General features: G+C 38.0%; 1 protein-coding gene across 1 annotated transcript in view; it reads left to right on the forward strand.

Moving 5' to 3' along the window:
• The window catches only part of NEO1 (neogenin 1), a 292148-nt gene that overhangs the window by 124324 nt on the left and 150998 nt on the right, over positions 1 to 16826 (forward strand). The window lies entirely within an intron of this gene.

Raw genomic sequence — 16826 nt, forward strand, 5'->3', positions numbered from 1 at the left:
TTCTCACTCTCTCACCTATCTTGAGTCTCTCCCCATCTACTCGCTGCTTCTCTATGGCCTACAAATATATCCATGTTTCTCCCTTTCTCACTTAATCCATTCATACCCACTAGATATCAACGCATGTCTCGCCTCCTTTTTGTGGCTAAACTTCTTGAGAGTTGCAAAGTTCAGAAATTTTTGAAGGGGGACATTGAAAAAGGCCCATCACAGATCCCCGTAGTAATTGTGTAATAGCCTTCATTTAAACTGCTGTAGTGAGTGGAAGTAGATCATAGAATCCTAGATTTAGAGCTGGAAATCACTAACATCACAGTTTTCTTATTTCGTTCATGTTGCTCAAAATGCACTTTGAGAAATTGTGTTTTAGAAAATTAGAGTCTTTTCAATATTCCTTTTTTTATTTGGATCAGATTTGACCTATAAGAAAATTCCTTTTATTATTCTTTTTTCTAAATGAAGAAAATTTCTTTGATGAAGGATCATTGTCAAAAGACAGGGGTCATATTAAGTAAAAAATAACTTTTGCTGTAGTATTTTTAAAAATAATCATATAAGTATAGACCATTTCTTTATCTCAAATGAACCTAAAATGTTTCAGAAACTGAAAAAAGCATAAAGGATATTAACATTTGTTAAATAAAGCATAATCCCTTGGAACAATCTTGGCACATAGTAGGCCTGTCAACTTGATTTTCATGGTATGGTATTCCCCTGTTAGGTAGAAAGCTAATTGCTTCATTTCAAATTTGTTCAGTTGTGAAAGATAAATTGAGCAAAGGGCCCGGTTGGCACACTGGATTTAGTGCTCAGTTTTGAGCCAGGAAGACCTGGTTTTAGTCCTGGTCTCTGCCATTTACAAGCTGTATGTCCATCAACAAATTTATTTCATTTCTCTGAGCTTTGGTTTCCTTAACTGGAAAGTAGGGAAGAAAATATTACCTCTGATATGTAACCCACAGAGTTTCTGTGGGGCTAACATGAAATAAGGTATGTTAAGCATTTTCCAAACTTTAAAATGTTATACAGTTGTCAGTTATTATTTATTTAGAATACTTCCTATGAACATTTCCTTGCAGATTTAGATTTTTTCCTCATGTCTATAGATATGAGGGCATGGACTGAAAACAAATATGGAAATTTTTGCTTCAACTCTACCCTTTTACTAAAGTGTCCACTGGATTTCCGTTAGGTAAGGTGTCAATGATGGTAAAAAGCAGTTGAAGGGAAATATAATTGAGTATTTCTAAGCTACGGTTGTCTGGCTTCAGTTAATTTTTATCAAGGTATGTCTACAGGAAGCGCCATGCTGGCAGATACTGACAGGGTTAAAAGTGCACTCTTCATCTGGTAAATATTTAAGATTTATTGTTTTATCATCAACTCATGGGTTGCCTACAAATATTATGACGTGAATTAGCCCACTGCATGTTTTTCCTGTCATCTGTTATAGATTATAGATAATACACTGAATGATGAGTTTAAGGGGAATTTTCCCTTTCTCTTGAAACATTTACTGAAATTTGTGTTATTTCTACTCAGAAACAGAAAATTAACTCTGTACTGTTATGTTCCTGACTTATTGCCAAATTGATTAGTTTATTTCAAGATTCTTTGTTAAAGAATAAGCCACCAATAAATAGTCAGTAAACATTTATTAAGTGCCTACTGTGTGCCAGGCACTGTGCTAAGCACTGGAGATATAAAAAGAGGTAAAAGGCAGTCCTTGCCCTCAAGGAGTTTATAGTTTAAGGGGGGAGGCAACAAGCAAACAAGTATGTACAAACACGCTATACGTATAGCAGGATAAATAGGGAATAATTAAAAGGAGCGTTTCCTTCGACAGTGATCGAAAAGCTGGGCACAGGGAAAGGGGTTAGAGGGAAGGATGATGAGTTCAGTTTGGGGCATGTTGAGTTTAAGGTGTCTACTGGACATCCAGTTTGAGATGTCTGAAAGGCAGTTGGAGATGCGAGGTTGGAGGTCAGCAGAGAGGTTAGGGCAGGACGGGCAGATTTGAGAATCATCAGCATAGAGATGGTCATTACATCCGTGGGAGCTGATTAGATCGCCAAGTAAAGTAGGATAGAGGGAGAAGAGAAGAGGCCCAGGGCAGAGCCGTGTGGGACACCTACGGTTAGAGATCTGTCATCATTGTCATCACTCTCTGTCACACAATGTCATTTTTCCCATCTGCAAAATTCAGGAACTTATGAATCTAACCCATTTGTTTTTACTTCCACCCTTTCCTGTCTCCTAGATGGTTCTTACACTGTTCCCTCTGGTCAGGCTTTCATGCTGTGGTTACGGTCTTCTTTTCTACTTGTTATACATAACATCTGTTGAAATGTTTAGGTTGGGGAAACCACCTGGAGATGCTTCCTTATACAAGCTGTGAGACAAAAAGGGTGCAGAGAGATCCTGTGCTCTTCACTGTTGCTTCTGGTAAAGAGCTGTTTGCAGAGTACTTCTGGTAAAGTGACTGATTTTGATTTTATTTGAGTCAGTCAGTCAGTAAACATGTATAGTGTGCCTGCTGTGTGTTAGGCGCTCTCGCAGTCTAATGGGAGAGACAACATACACACAACTGTGGACAAGACCTTGAATTCAAAGGAATAGGGTAAGAAGTGGTGATGATTTGTACCACTTACCTGGAGTTCACACTCTGCAGGGTCCTTTGTTACAAAGCCATGCACTAGAATAAATAGTGTTTATTTTCCATACACTAGAGAAAGTGTCATCTTTCCTCCTAGAGCCAGTGTGGTCTGGTGGAAAGAACATGGGACTAGAGGAGTGGATTGCAGGGCCTGCATTCAAGTGCTTCATCTCTGTGACCTTTGAGGGGCCTCAGGTTCCTCATCTGTAAAATGAGACTGTTGAAGAAGATTGCCTTCAAAGGCTCTTCCAGCTCTTAATCCAATGAGATTATATTCACCTTTGTATCTTCTGCACACCAGGGAGTTTTATGCCTTGACATACTAATATCTTGGTGTTTGATGAATGAATAAACAAACTGAGTCAGGAGACCTGTATTCTCTTAGACCTGTCCTTGACTGACTGTTTCAGATATTATTTAGGATTAGGGAGTGCCCCTCTCCCCGCACTCCCGTGCCCCCCCCCCCCCCGCTACCCTTCCCCTCCCGTAAACAGAAAAGGTAAGTTATTGGTGAAAAACAAAAATTTTTTTATACTATATAGTAAATTCATGTTATTCAGCATACCTAAATGTAATTCTCTTAGAATATATGATTTCATTGTTTGGACTTTTTCCTCCACTGGTGCAGGTAACAACTTAGCCAATAGTCTTCAGAAGTTACTGGGACTAAAATCCATACTACTGTCTGAGCAACAGAAATGGAACTGAGTCTGTTTACACAGAGAAGTGAGCTACTATAAGTAAAAGTGAAAAAGAGTGAAAAGTGTGAAGCACATCTTAAGCATAACTTGTCATAATTATGTCCAAAATAGTTTTTAAAATTCAAGATGTTTTATCCCTACACTCATCCAATTCACATTTGCTAATAAGTCACTCTTAGAGAATTCTTCTAAGAGTATTCCATGTAGTGGGAATAACAGTTCACTCCTTGAATTATGTACAGTTCTTCAATGGAAATTGTAATAAGAGAATGGCTTTCCTTGGTGTGATTCTTTTAGTTATAGTATTAGCAATCAGTCAACTTAGTTCTTTACAAAAACAATGATTTATGTTCTGATTGCATCACAAAGTTATATGCACCAGTTATTTACCTTTTTTTTTTTTCAATATATTCTCTGCAATTTTTGAAAGTCTTGGTCTCCCACCATAGATGTAGGAAACACCATAGACATCATTTAGTGATCTCTCCCTGTCTCCTTCTTCTTTATCCCTAATCATACAGATAAGTAAATCTAGGCTTATATCAGCAAAGTGACTTCTATAAAGCACCAGAACCTAGAATTTACCTGACTGTCCAATGCTCTTTTCACTCAGATATTTTCCTACTCCTAGTGGTAACTATTTGTTAATGAGTATTTCAGTAGCAGCATGCTAATTGCCAAATATGTCTAAGAAAACCTTTTTCGTCTCCAGAAGAAAGGCATCAATTTGGTAGCTTAAAGAAAACAAGTTAATGATAAATCATCACTCTTAGCTGAATCATTCCCCCACACAGCTGTAATTGCATACTGAATTTGGCTCTCTTGATAAGTAACAAATCAATTCTCCAAGCTACAAGTCAATAATTTATTTGAAATTTTTCTTTTTTAAAATATTCTTTCTTCCTCTCCCCTCCCAAAAAATATCCTTCTTGGGAACTTACAAAACATAAAATATAGTCATGCAAATACACGTATGAATGTTTCCATATTCTCCCTATCTTTATTTTTAAAACAAAGTTACATTTCCCAAAGAAAAAACATTTAAGACATTATTAAAAGGCTTTGTGGAAAATGGGCACATTTTGAATATGAACTAGGATAAGATCCATTAAATGACACCAACAGGGAAACAAGAACAGATGTATTCATAAAAGCACTCTTTGGTTTCAGAATCTCCTCTATTTTCTGTCCTCCCTCTGGAAATGTCATGAATGATCTGTCACCATTGGGATTTTAATTTATTCTCCAACTTAAATTTGCATATTAATTTTAAATCAAAGCTAAAATCAGTATATGCATTAATGTACATCTGTTCAAAATAGGAGAAAATTATATGAGGGATTTAGCTACATTTCTATAACTGGTATTTGACTCAGATTTTCGAGGTGCTGAGAATAGGCTGCCTTAATATTCAAAGGATAATTGTACTTAATCTTATCTTATTAATATGTAAAGGTACACTAAGAATCCCTAAAATAAAAAAAGACCAAAAATTTCAGTTCCCATCCTTCACGGATGATACCGAATGGATTTGAAGAGGATATTCAAGATGGTAATGTATAGTATTTATTCACAATTTAGTATTAATGTTCACTTTAAAGGTGTTCTTCCCATTCCTCTTCTGTAAACAAACTGTAATTTACTTTCTCAGTTGGAATATTTAAAAAAAAACCTTTCATAGATACAGATTTTGAGAAATTGATTTTCAAGAAATATTCAGTTTAATAGATTGTTGTATCAAGCAAGGTTACCTTACTTTCTGTTTTTCAGTACAGTTGGTCCGTGCGATTGGAAATAAAATCACCTGAACTGAGTATCTGAGGAAAGATTACTCTTTGATGCCATATAAAGGAGATTAACATAGTTGTTAGTCCTAATGGGAGGTAACCTGTGGTGTTCAGCATGTATTACTTGATAGGCATGTGTGCATAGAGGCAAAATCTACCAGGATCTTCCCTCCATGATTTCCTCCCCTTCTGCCATCCTTCCCCTGCCCTGCCCCCATGTAAATTAAATGGCTGATTTTTCCCTTAAAAGGCAAGGTTGCTGCCCTGATACATCATTGTTTCAGGAGGCTAGGGTTCAGCCATTGACATAGCTGCCTGGTCACCTAAGGACATAAAAGAGGCCAGTCCAAGAGTAGCCAGTGACCCTCAAATTTGATAAATGGTCAACACTTTGTGTGTCGTTGTATGCCACCTACTTAACCTGATGTGGTTCTCTCTGGCAAGGAAGGGGATCTTGTCTACCTGAGCCAGTGTTTTATCCTTACTGAATACCCTTTCTATAAGCAATTTTGCTTAGTTCTTGAGTGGATTCCAGGTGTCTCATTTCCTGCCAAATTCACACCTGAACTACCATATAGTAAGACTTGGCCTTCTAATAGAAAATTGCATTGTTTGCCTGCTGAGGTGATTTCTGGAATCTTAGTAATTTGTTAGTTCAACTTCCATTGGACATTGTTGTAGGGAGAGTCATTGTTCCTTCTTTAACCATTTCCCATGTTTTAAAATCAGTCGCTTTTTTGACTATGTAATTATATGAAGTATTTTCATGTTTCCTTTTTTTCTAAACTATCTTAACTTCATAGTCAATGAATCCGATGACAGCAGACTGTTTAATGCCAAGTAGAATGGTATATATAGAGAGCACTGGACTTAGAATCAGAACACCAGGGTTTGAAACCTTCCTTAGATATTTACTAGCTGAGGGACCTTGGACAAATGAACCCCAACTTTCTCCTTTGTAAAATGAGGACAATAATAATAATGGCATCTCACCTCACTGCTGCCTTCTATCTTGTCCTTTGTCCCTATCTCATATGAGGAGATGGCCCTTCTTGCCAAGGCTAACCCGTCTATATTTACATGTGATCCCATTCTCTCTTATGTTGTCCAGCTTATTTCTATCTCTGTCATTCTTACTCCTTTTTTTTTTTTTTTTTGGCTAGGCATTAGGTTTAAGTGACTTGCCCAGGGTCACACAGCTAGTAAGTGTCAAGTGTCCGAGGTCAAATTTGAACTCAGGTCCTCTTGACTCTAGGGCTGGTGCTCTATCCACTGCGCCACCTAGCTGCGTCTCATTCTTACTTTTTCAGTAATCTTCAATCTCTCCATCTACTGGTTGCTGCCCTATTGCCTACAAACATGCCCATGTCTTTCCTATTCTCAAAAAACCTCCTTTGATGCACCCGTCTCCACTAGCTATCATCCTATCTCTGCTTTTTTCTGTCTAAACTCCTTGAGAAGGCCATCTACAATAGAGGTACCTCCTCTTTTCTTTCCTCTGATTGTCTTGTTGACTCTCAGTGGTCTGGCTTCTGACCTCATCATTCAACTGTAACTACTCTCCAGAATTACTAATGATCTCTTCATTGCCAACTCCAATGGCCTTTTCTCAGTTCTCATCCTTCTTAACCTCTCTACAGCATTGGACACTTGATTACCTTCTACTGTATATTCTCTCCTTTCTGAGTTTTTGTAACACTCTCTGGATTTTCATCATACCTGTCCAAACACTCCTTCTTTGTCTCCTTTTGCTGGATCTTTATCCTGGTCATACCTGCTAACAGTGTCTCCTTGTGTGCTGTTGCAGACTTCCTTCTTGTCTCCTTTTTTACTGTCTCCCTTGGTAATCTAATCCATTTCTATGCATTCATTCAGTTTTCTGTGTGTTTCTGTGTTGATGATTATGTGACCCATTAATTCGGCCTTAAACTTTCTCTTAACTTCTGGAATTGCATCTCCAGCTGTCTTTTGTATATCCTATACACAGATTAAACTCAACTCAGCATTTTAAAAACTGAACTCATTATCTTCTCCCCTCCAAACTCTCCTCACTTCTTAATGTCCCTGTTACTTCCTCCTACTGTCATCCTTGACTCCTCAGTTTCACCCCTCAATATCCAATTTATTGTCCAATCCTGTCAATTATTGCCCATAGGTACACAACTGTGAAGTGTCTGAAGCAAGATTTGAACCCAGATAATCCTGATTCCAAGTCCTGTGTTCTATCCACTGTGACTCCTAGCTGCCTCAAGGGAGAGGAGAAAGCAGCGAATAAAAGGGAGGACAAATCTATGGAAGGAACAGTTATATGCAAATAAACCCGTAGTTCAGAGGTAGTGATTGTGAAAATATTTTAAAAGGGGGAAAAAAATAAAGGGCAAGAATCTGTGATTGTTAGGGAAATTATCCCTTTCTCTTTTTCCTTCCTTTCCCCTTTTCCTTTCATCTTGTTTCCCTGATGAGTTGAATGTATTTCTATACCAAACTATGTGTATGTGAAATTAGAAAGATTATATACACTCTGACCAGTTTAGATTTATACTAAGATTTCAGGATTAGTTTAATGTTTGGTAAACCATAAATATATTGACTATATTAATCTCAAGAATGCCAGAAATCATGTATTTATATGAATTTTGTTGTTGTTCAGTCATTTAGGTGTGTCTGACTCTTTGTGACCTCCACTGTCTCCTAAAATCTGTCTGAGATGGTGTCCATTGCTTCCATGACACTATCCATCCCATCCTCTGCTATCTCAATCTTCTGCTTTCAGTCTTTCCCAAACTCACAGTCTTTCTTAATGAGTCCTGTCTTCTCATAATGTGGCCAGAGTATTTCAGCTTCAGTATTTAAACTTCGAGTGAATCATCTGATTTAATTTTCTTTAAGTACTGACTGATTTGGTCTCCTTGCTGCCCAAAGGACTCTCAAAAGTCTTCTCCAGGACCACAATTTGAAAGCATTGATTTGGCAGTGCTCAGCTTTCCTTATAGTCCAACTCTCATTGCCATATATTGCTGCTGGAAAAACCATAGTTTTGAGTATATGTACCTTTTCAGCAAGGTGCTATCTCTGTTTTTTAGTATGCTATAGTTTGCCATAATTTTGCTACAGTTTTCCTTCCAAGGAGCAAGCATCTTTTAATTTCATGGCTACAGTCACCATCTGCAGTCATCTTTGAGCCCAAGAATACAAAGTCTGACATTGCTTCCATTTCTTCTCCCTCTATGTGCCAGGAACTGATGGGACCAGTGAAAGATCTTAGGTTTTTTGATGTTAAGTTTCAAGTCAGATTTTACATTCTTATCTTTCACCTTCATCAAGAAACTTCTTAATTCTTTTTCACTTTCTGCCATCAGAGTGGTATCATCTGCATATCTGAGATTGTTGATATTTCTCCCACCACCCTTAATTCTGGTTTTTGAATTGTCTAGCCTGGCATTTCGTATGATTTACTGTGTATATAACTTAAATAAATAAGGCAACAATATACAGCCTTGTCGTACTCCTTTTCCAATCTTAAACCAATCAGTTATTCCATATTCCATTCTAACTGTTGCTTCTTGGCCTGCATACAGGTTCCTTAGGAGACAAGTGAGATGATCTGGTACTCCCATGTCTTTGAAGACTTATCACATTTTATTGTGATCCACATAGTCAAAGGCTAATTTGGTGTAGTCAATGAAGCAGAAGTAGATGTTTTTTTTTTCCTGGAACTCCTTGGCTTTCTCCATAATTCAGTGAATATTGACAATTTGGTCTCTAGTTCCTCTGCTTCTTTAAAAACCAGCCTGCTTTTTTGGTAATTCTTAGTTCACATATTGTTGAAGCCCACTTTGCATAATCTGAAGCATAACCTTGCTGGTGTGTGAAATGAGTGCAGTTATTCGGTAATTTGAACATTTTTTGGCATTGCCCTTAGTATTGGGACATAAACTAATCTTTTCCAGTTCAGTAACCACTGTTGAGTTTGCTTGCATATTAAGTGCAGCACTTTAACAGCATCATCTTTTAGGATTTTAAATAGCTCAATTGGAATTCTCTCACCTCCACTAGCTTTATTGCTTGTTATCAGTGTTTCCTAAGGCCTATTTGACTTCATTCTCCAGGATATATGGCTCTAGATTAATAACCCCACCAACATGGTTATTGGTGATGTTAAGATCTTATCTAGTTCTTCTGTGTATTCTTGCCACCTCTTCTTAATCTCTTCTATTTCTTTTAAGTCCCTGCCAGTTCTGCTTTTTATCATGCCCATTTTTATATGAAATGTTCCTTTGATGTCTCTAATCTTCTTCAAGAGGTCTCTTGTCTTTTCTATTATATTGTTTTCTTTTATTTCTTTGCATTGCTCATTTAAGAAAACCTTTTCTCTCCTTACAATTCTCTGGAATTCTGCTTTCAGTTGGGCATATCTTTTCCTTTCTCCTTTACCTTTTGCTTTACTTCTTTACCCAGCTATTTGTAAAGCCTCATCAGACAACCATTTTGCTTTCTTGTTCTTCTTTTTCTTTGGAATGTTTTTTGTTGCTGTTTCCTATACAGTATCAGTGTTGGGCACCTTCCAACCTGAGGAGCTCACCTTCTGGTTTCATGTCTTTTGTTGTTTTAATACTGCTCATGGAGTTTTCTTGGAAAAGATACTGGAGTAGTTTGCTGTTTCCTTGTCCAGATCATTTTGCAGATGAGCAACTGAGGCACATGTGTTTGGGTGACTTACCCAGGGTCACACAGCTAGAAAGTGTGTGCACATACATATACACACATATAGCTATATAGTTATATATCTTTATATCTATCTATCTGTCGCTACAAAACAGTTTTTTAAGTGAGATGGCTTGGGTGGATTTGGAAGTTAAGCAAACTGTTCATGGTCATAGTAGTTGTTTCTCTACTAGGCAGAACTTGAACCTAAATCTTTCTGACTCCGAGGTTGACCTTCTCTTCTCTACCACACTGTCTCTTAGCACGATACTTAGAATTCATTTAGTGAGGCAGGGAGCTAACACTGTATGTATGTAGTAATGATCATTTAGGGGTGGGGAGGGAGATATATCTATCTATCTATTTCTATATAAACTATGTAATAGTGTGTATGTGTATGTGTATATATGTGTGTGGGGTGTGTGTGTATGTGTGTACATGTACACACATACACATTCTATAAGTTTAATTCTAGACCTTTTTTGGCTGCTACATTACACTGTGATCAGATGAGATTGTCATGTGAGATCACTTCTAGCTTGGCAAGGGGAAAAAGGGGAAGAAGAATAATCAAAGAAATTTCAGAATACTTATTCATGTAAAATTATTCCAAAATAGGGTATCTGATTTTTAGTGATTCTGAAGTATGTTTATGATTTCGTTTTGTTCTTAGAGACCCGAGAAAAGTTCTGATTTATAAAGAGGAGAAGCTTCTTTAGGAATTCTTGGGAACGAACTTTTTTACTCCATTAGTTGAGAACAATACAAGCAGCTGGATTAAGCAAACTCTGACAAGAAACTTCCTTTAAAGATCTTGAGATTGTTAAAGTTTTAATTTCCTATTTTGTAGAGCCATAGCATTGCAAAAGAAGTGCTTCACAACAACAAGACAACTCTCCTTCAGGGTGGTACCCGGTACCCATGAGCACTTAGAGTGTACAGCCAAAAACATTTAAAATTCAAGAAATGGAAAATTCACAAACAGAGTGTCCAGTGAAAGATGTCAGACACCCTTAAATCATGGCATGGGAAGGACACAACAAATCTTCAGGGTTGAACTATTCATGGACACATTGGTTTTCATTGGAATTGATTGTTTGCTTTTCTGCATTTAAAATACTTTCCAACAGTGAGGGAATTAAATGAGGCTTCTAAAAAAGGTCTATACAAGTATAATGTATTCTACATGTTAAATTCCACTTGAGCATTTAGCAATTAAAATTGTCTTTGGTATGGTAATGCCATTAGAAGGGATCAGGAGGTAAGACTGAACTGCCAAGGATTCTTAGAAGTTTAATTATCTCTTTGGTAAGGAGACACAAAATCTTCCATTACAAATCTTATTTTCTATGGTAATTGACTCATTTACTCTCTGGTTATCAATTTGACTTCCCTACCACAAACATCTGTACTTAACATTTATTTAATTGGTGTGAATACTAACTACTGAGGTTGTTGTTGAAATCTAAGAGATCGTTTTAAAGGCATTCTGTTTTAATTCTGGAGAGGGAAAAAATAATTGACAAATTTAGAAATTATTTGTAATCCCCCCCCCCGATAGTCTTTTAAAGCTTTTGTTTATTTAGTAACAACTACATTGTGAGTTGGAAAATTTTTAAATGGTTTCTGCCAAAATTAAATAGTGTTGTGGCTACCAGCTAAAGGCTAAGGTCTATAGCAGTAAAGAAAAATTAGAACATTTTTATCTATTTGTACTTAAAATATGCTGTTACCAAACATAGTAAGGAAAACTATATGTGTTTCTTACAAGTAAAGGGCAACTACTCTAAACTGGACTAATTGGAAAAAGATAGTTTAAATTTAAAATGGTTTTTTAAATGAAGGTTTAATTAATAGAGAAGCTATTTTGTTTAGCATATCAATTATTGCTTTATAAATAGGTCATTCTAAAGCAATTGAGGGAATTTGAACATTAGTTTATTTGGTAAACTTTTAAGTATACTGGAGACCCCTAGGTGACACAAGTGGATTTAGTACTGGCCTTGGAGGCAGGAGACCTGAGTTCAAATCTTGCCTTAGACACTTAGGTAAAGTACTTAACCTCTGTCTGTTTCTGTTTTCTCATCTATAAAACAGGGGATAGTATTAACACCAACTTCATAGAGATGTTTGGAAGTTTAGAAGAAATAACATTTAATGACTTTAGTGCCCTTTATCAATGCTAGATATTAATGTTATTTTTAAGTGTTTTAGACATTGAGGCTGTAATTTTGCTGATAACATTAGCCCTTAGGAAGGTATTTGAAAGAAGGGTCTTGCAAATCAGGTCTTGCACTTCTTATCCAAAATTCCAAATTAGTGTGAACTGACTTGATGAGAGTTGATAGTAATGTTAGTTTCATACTATGGCATTACAAAGAAGAGTTCCAAACTTAAAATGCCTCCCCTCCTTTTTTTTTGAGGAGGTGAGGGCAATTGGGGTTAAGTGACTTGCCCATAGTCACACAGCTAGTAAGTGTTACGTGTCTGAGGCTGGATTTGAATTCAGGTCCTACTGACTCCAGGGCCAGTGCTATATCCACTGTGCCACCTAGCTGCCCCAAAGATATTTCCTCTTTATAGAAACCCCTCTGATAAAGAAATGGTGCATAATTTTTTAGCCATTGAAATTTATGTCCAAACCAGTAGAGAACTGATGAGTTTGTTTTTAGAAGCAGTTGACAGTAGTAAGAGTAAAGTATTATAATACATATATAATAGTTTATATTATCTTCTCATTTTACTTGGTGTAGGGAAAGTATTTTGAGAAAGTAAGTTCTCCCTTAATTACTAACTTATGTTTGTTGAATTGAACTAAATATTTAAATACTTACAAAGTGTAAGATATTGTGCTAGGGATATAAAAATGAATAATAATACATACAGCCTCTTTACCTCAGTAAGCTTAGCATCTATAATGGAGACTAGAATGGTGTGTGATAAAATGATATGGAAGCCAAGAGGAAGTTGCTTTCAACTGTGGAGATTTAGGGAAGATTTCATGGAGTGGGCCCTGAAGGAGGGAGAGATTTCAGTGTTCAGAATTGAAAACAAGTAATGCTTTCCAAGGAGGGCAACTGATGAGCATTCACAAAAATAGGATGGTGCAGGAGTTTATTGGGGACCAGGAGGAGCCTAGAACTTAATAATGGAAGCGGTGCCTTCCACTGATGCCTGCTTCCTGTGTGACCTGGGTCAGTAACCTCATTGTTCTGGGTCTCAGTTTCCTCTTCTTTAAACAAAGAGTTTGGACTGGTTTCTGAGGATCCTTCGAGCTCTAGATTGATGATCCTATGAGGAGTGTAAGACTGAAAAGTTATATAGTATCCATTTTGTAAGAGGATTTTAACACCTAACTAAGGAGTTCATTTTTTATCCTTCAGGTAGGGTATCCATGAAAGTTTTTTGGCAGAAAATTTAAGAATAACAATAATCATTTATATAGCATTTATGGTTTGTAAAGTGCTTTACAAATATTATCTCATTTAATCATAACAACAGCCCTGGGAGGTAGGTGCTGTTTTTATCCCTGTTTTACAGACAAGGAAACTGAGGCTAAGAGATTTTAAATCATTTCCCCAGGGTCACTCAATTAGTATGTGTCTGAAGGCAGATTTGAACTCAAGTCTTCCAGACTCCATATCCAACATTCTACCCAAGTGCACCACCTGGCTGCCCATTCTTTTAGAAGCTTTCTTTTTGGCATTTAAAGCCCTTCACAACCTGATCCCCATCTACTTTTTTATACTTTACAGTCTGGTGACACATTAATCCCCTTCAGGTACATTGTGGTCTGGCCAAGTTGGCCATTTCCATCTTCCTCATCCGCGGCACTCCCTCGTCATTCCATGTGCTTATACTGGCTATACCTCATGCTTAGAATTGACTTTCAGATCCCGAGTTTCTTTCTGTGCTCAGCTCAAGTACTACCTGTGACTCAGTGGATGGAGTCCTGAACTGAGAGTTCTGCCTCAGACACTTGATAGTTGCGTGATTCTGAGCCAGTCACTCTTTGGGTCTCCTTTTCCTCTTCTGTAAAATAAAGAGGAGTTGGACTTGATAACCCCTAAAGTTCTTTCCAGCTCTCAATTTATGATCCTGTGATTCCTCTCCTTTGATGTTGGTAATATTCACATAAATGGGAAGATTGGGAGAAGGGGCGGGGTTAGGGGGAAAGTTGAGTTGCCAGCAGAGCATCAGGGTGGAAATGTTCAGCCAGTCCTTGAAGATGACACACTGGAACTTATGGGAGAAGTGGCAGCGGGAGTGACTTGTGAGTCTTCTGCATTAGTGTGATAACAGAGAGATCGTGGAGAGGAGAGGGCATTGAGAGAGAAGAGAAGGGGGTGAGGACGAAGTCTCAGGGAACAGAGGAAGAAAGCACCCTGGTTAAGGGAATCAAGGAGAAGCAGAAAGGAGAAGGCAGTGTCCCGGAAACCATGGGAAGAAAGTGCAGAGAAGAGATCATTGGAGATGGAATTCAATATGTGGTAAGCACTGTGCTAAGCCCTGAGGGTACAAAGAAAAGCAGCAGACTGTCCTTGCTCTCAAGGACCTCCTCATCTAAAGGGGGAGACAACGTGAAAGCAACTGTGAATAAGTAGATATGTGCTGGATAAATTAGAGAAAAACAATAGAGGAAGGCAGTAGGATTAAGAGGGTCAGGAAAGCCTTTTCACCAAAGATGAAATTTTAGCTGGGACTTGAAGAAAGCCAGGAAGGAAGAGTACTCTGGCATCTAGAGATGGAGTGTCTTGTATGAGAAGAAGCAAGGAAGTCAGTGTCACTAGATCTCAGAGCTCATGTTGGGGAGTAAGGTTCAAGAATACTGAACCACTTTGAATGGCCACTTTGAATAACTGAGGATTTTATATTTAATTCTGGAGGTGATGGGGAGCCTCTGGACTTGATTGAATAGGACAAGTTGCATGGTCAGATCTGTGCTTTAGAAAGATTAATCTGACCATTGATAGTAGGTTAGACTGGGGAGAGAGACAGGCAGGGAGAACAACCAGCAGGCTATTGTCATAGTCCAGTCATGAGGTAATGAGACCCTCATACCCATGGAATGGAGAGAAGGGAGTATATATTATGAAGACAAGATCAGCAGAACTTGATAATAGATTGGATATGGGAGGGAGAGGAAATGAGGAGTTGAGGATGGGAGCCTAGATGACTGGAAGGGTTGTTGTACCCTTGACAACAATGGGGAAGGAAGTTCAGAAGCAGTGAGAATTTACATGGGAAGATAATGAGTTCAGTTTTGGACATATTGAGTTTAGAATGTCTAACAGCATCTCCCGTTTGAGATGTCTACTTGGTAATTGGAGATATGAGTCTGGAGTTCTAGGAGAGAGATTAGGGGTAGATAAGCAAATCTGAGAATCATCAGCAAAGAGGTAATTGAAACCATGCAAACTGATGAGATCACCAAGTGAAAGAGCAAAGGTAGCAAAAAGAAGAGGTCCCCAGTAGAGAACCTTGGGGAACATGAACTACTAGCAGATATGCTTCAGATGAAAATTAAACAGAAAAGACAGATAGGTTAACTAAGATAGAGTAGTATCATGGAAACCTAGGGAGAAGAGGCTGCAGAGAAGTAAAGAATGACAATTGGAAAAAAAAAGGTCAGAAATTTGGCATTGAAAAGACCATTGGGAACTTTGGAGAGAGCAGGTTTGGTTGAACAATGGGGTCAGAAGCCAGACAGCAGAGAGTTTGGAAGAGAATGAGAGGAAAGGAAGTGGAACCCTTGCTTATAGATGGTTTTAAGGAATTCAGCCAGAGTGGGGTGAAGAGTGATAAGACCATAGCTATTGGGGAGAGACATGAGCGTGTTTGTAGGGAAGCAGCCAGTAGATAAGGAAAGAATGAAGATAAGTGAGTGGGTATGATGGAAGGGTTACTCTACTGGAGAAGACAGGATGGAATGGGATCACTTGTGAATGTCAGAATTTGTTTTGGCAAGGAAATGGGTCAGCTTTGCATGTGAGACAGGGGTGAAGGAAGAGAGAGTGAACAGAAGGCATCTGAGTGCTATGAGATGAGGAAGAGGGGAGAAGAAGCAGCTCCTGGTGACTGACCTCAATATTTTTTTACTGAAATATGAGACAGGGTTCTTGACTGAGAGGAGGGCTTGGGAGAGAGCCTAATGTTGCAGCGGACTCAGCACAGTTTCGTGATTTTCTCTAGTTTCATTCCGCAGTAACCTGGTGAGGAAAACTTTCTCTTCCAGGTCTTCTTCAGTAGCTGTGGCTGCTGAGGAGGTGGGGGGTTCATTATCTACAGGGGTATTTGCCAGATTAGAACTCCAGAAGGATTGCTTCCCTAGATTATGGCTTTAGGAATCCCACTGGAAGTAGAACCTATGTTCTGGGGGTTGCTGTTCTTCCTAGGGGACTAGGTTTACCCAGTTGCATTGGTGTTGGTGGGGGTGGAGAAAATATTGCTCCATGGCTCCAAAGCAAAGGCTATAGGGACAGAGTTGCTGCTATGTCTGGTGCTGTATTATTTTGTGGTTTTTTGTTTGCTTGTTTTTGGTAATTAGGTATTATTCTCCTTCCCCTCTCCCCAATTATCAGGCATTTTTTTTCTCCCTCCAGTTACGAAAATAAAACAGCTTGTAAAAAATGTGCATAAACAAAATACATTGTCATATTGGGCATGTACAAAAATACATTCTTTATACATTCTGCATATTTAGTCCACTACCTTTCCTTCAGGAGGGAGGGTATCATTCTTTATTATTAGTCCTCTGGAATTATGTATTGATCAGACTTCTTAAATCTTTCAGAATTGTTCTTTTTTACAATGTTATAAATTGTTTTCTTGATTCTACTCATTTCACTCTGCATCAGTTCATACTTAGGTTTTTCTAAAATTATGTCTTTCATCACTTCTTACAACACAGTGGTATCCCATTGCATGTGTACTACAATTCATTCAGCCATTCTCCAGTTAAAGTTTACCCCTTAGCTT

The sequence above is a fragment of the Vombatus ursinus genome, unplaced genomic scaffold (genome assembly GCF_900497805.2).
Source record: "Vombatus ursinus unplaced genomic scaffold, bare-nosed wombat genome assembly UNPS02015404.1, whole genome shotgun sequence".
Lineage (NCBI taxonomy): Eukaryota > Metazoa > Chordata > Mammalia > Diprotodontia > Vombatidae > Vombatus > Vombatus ursinus.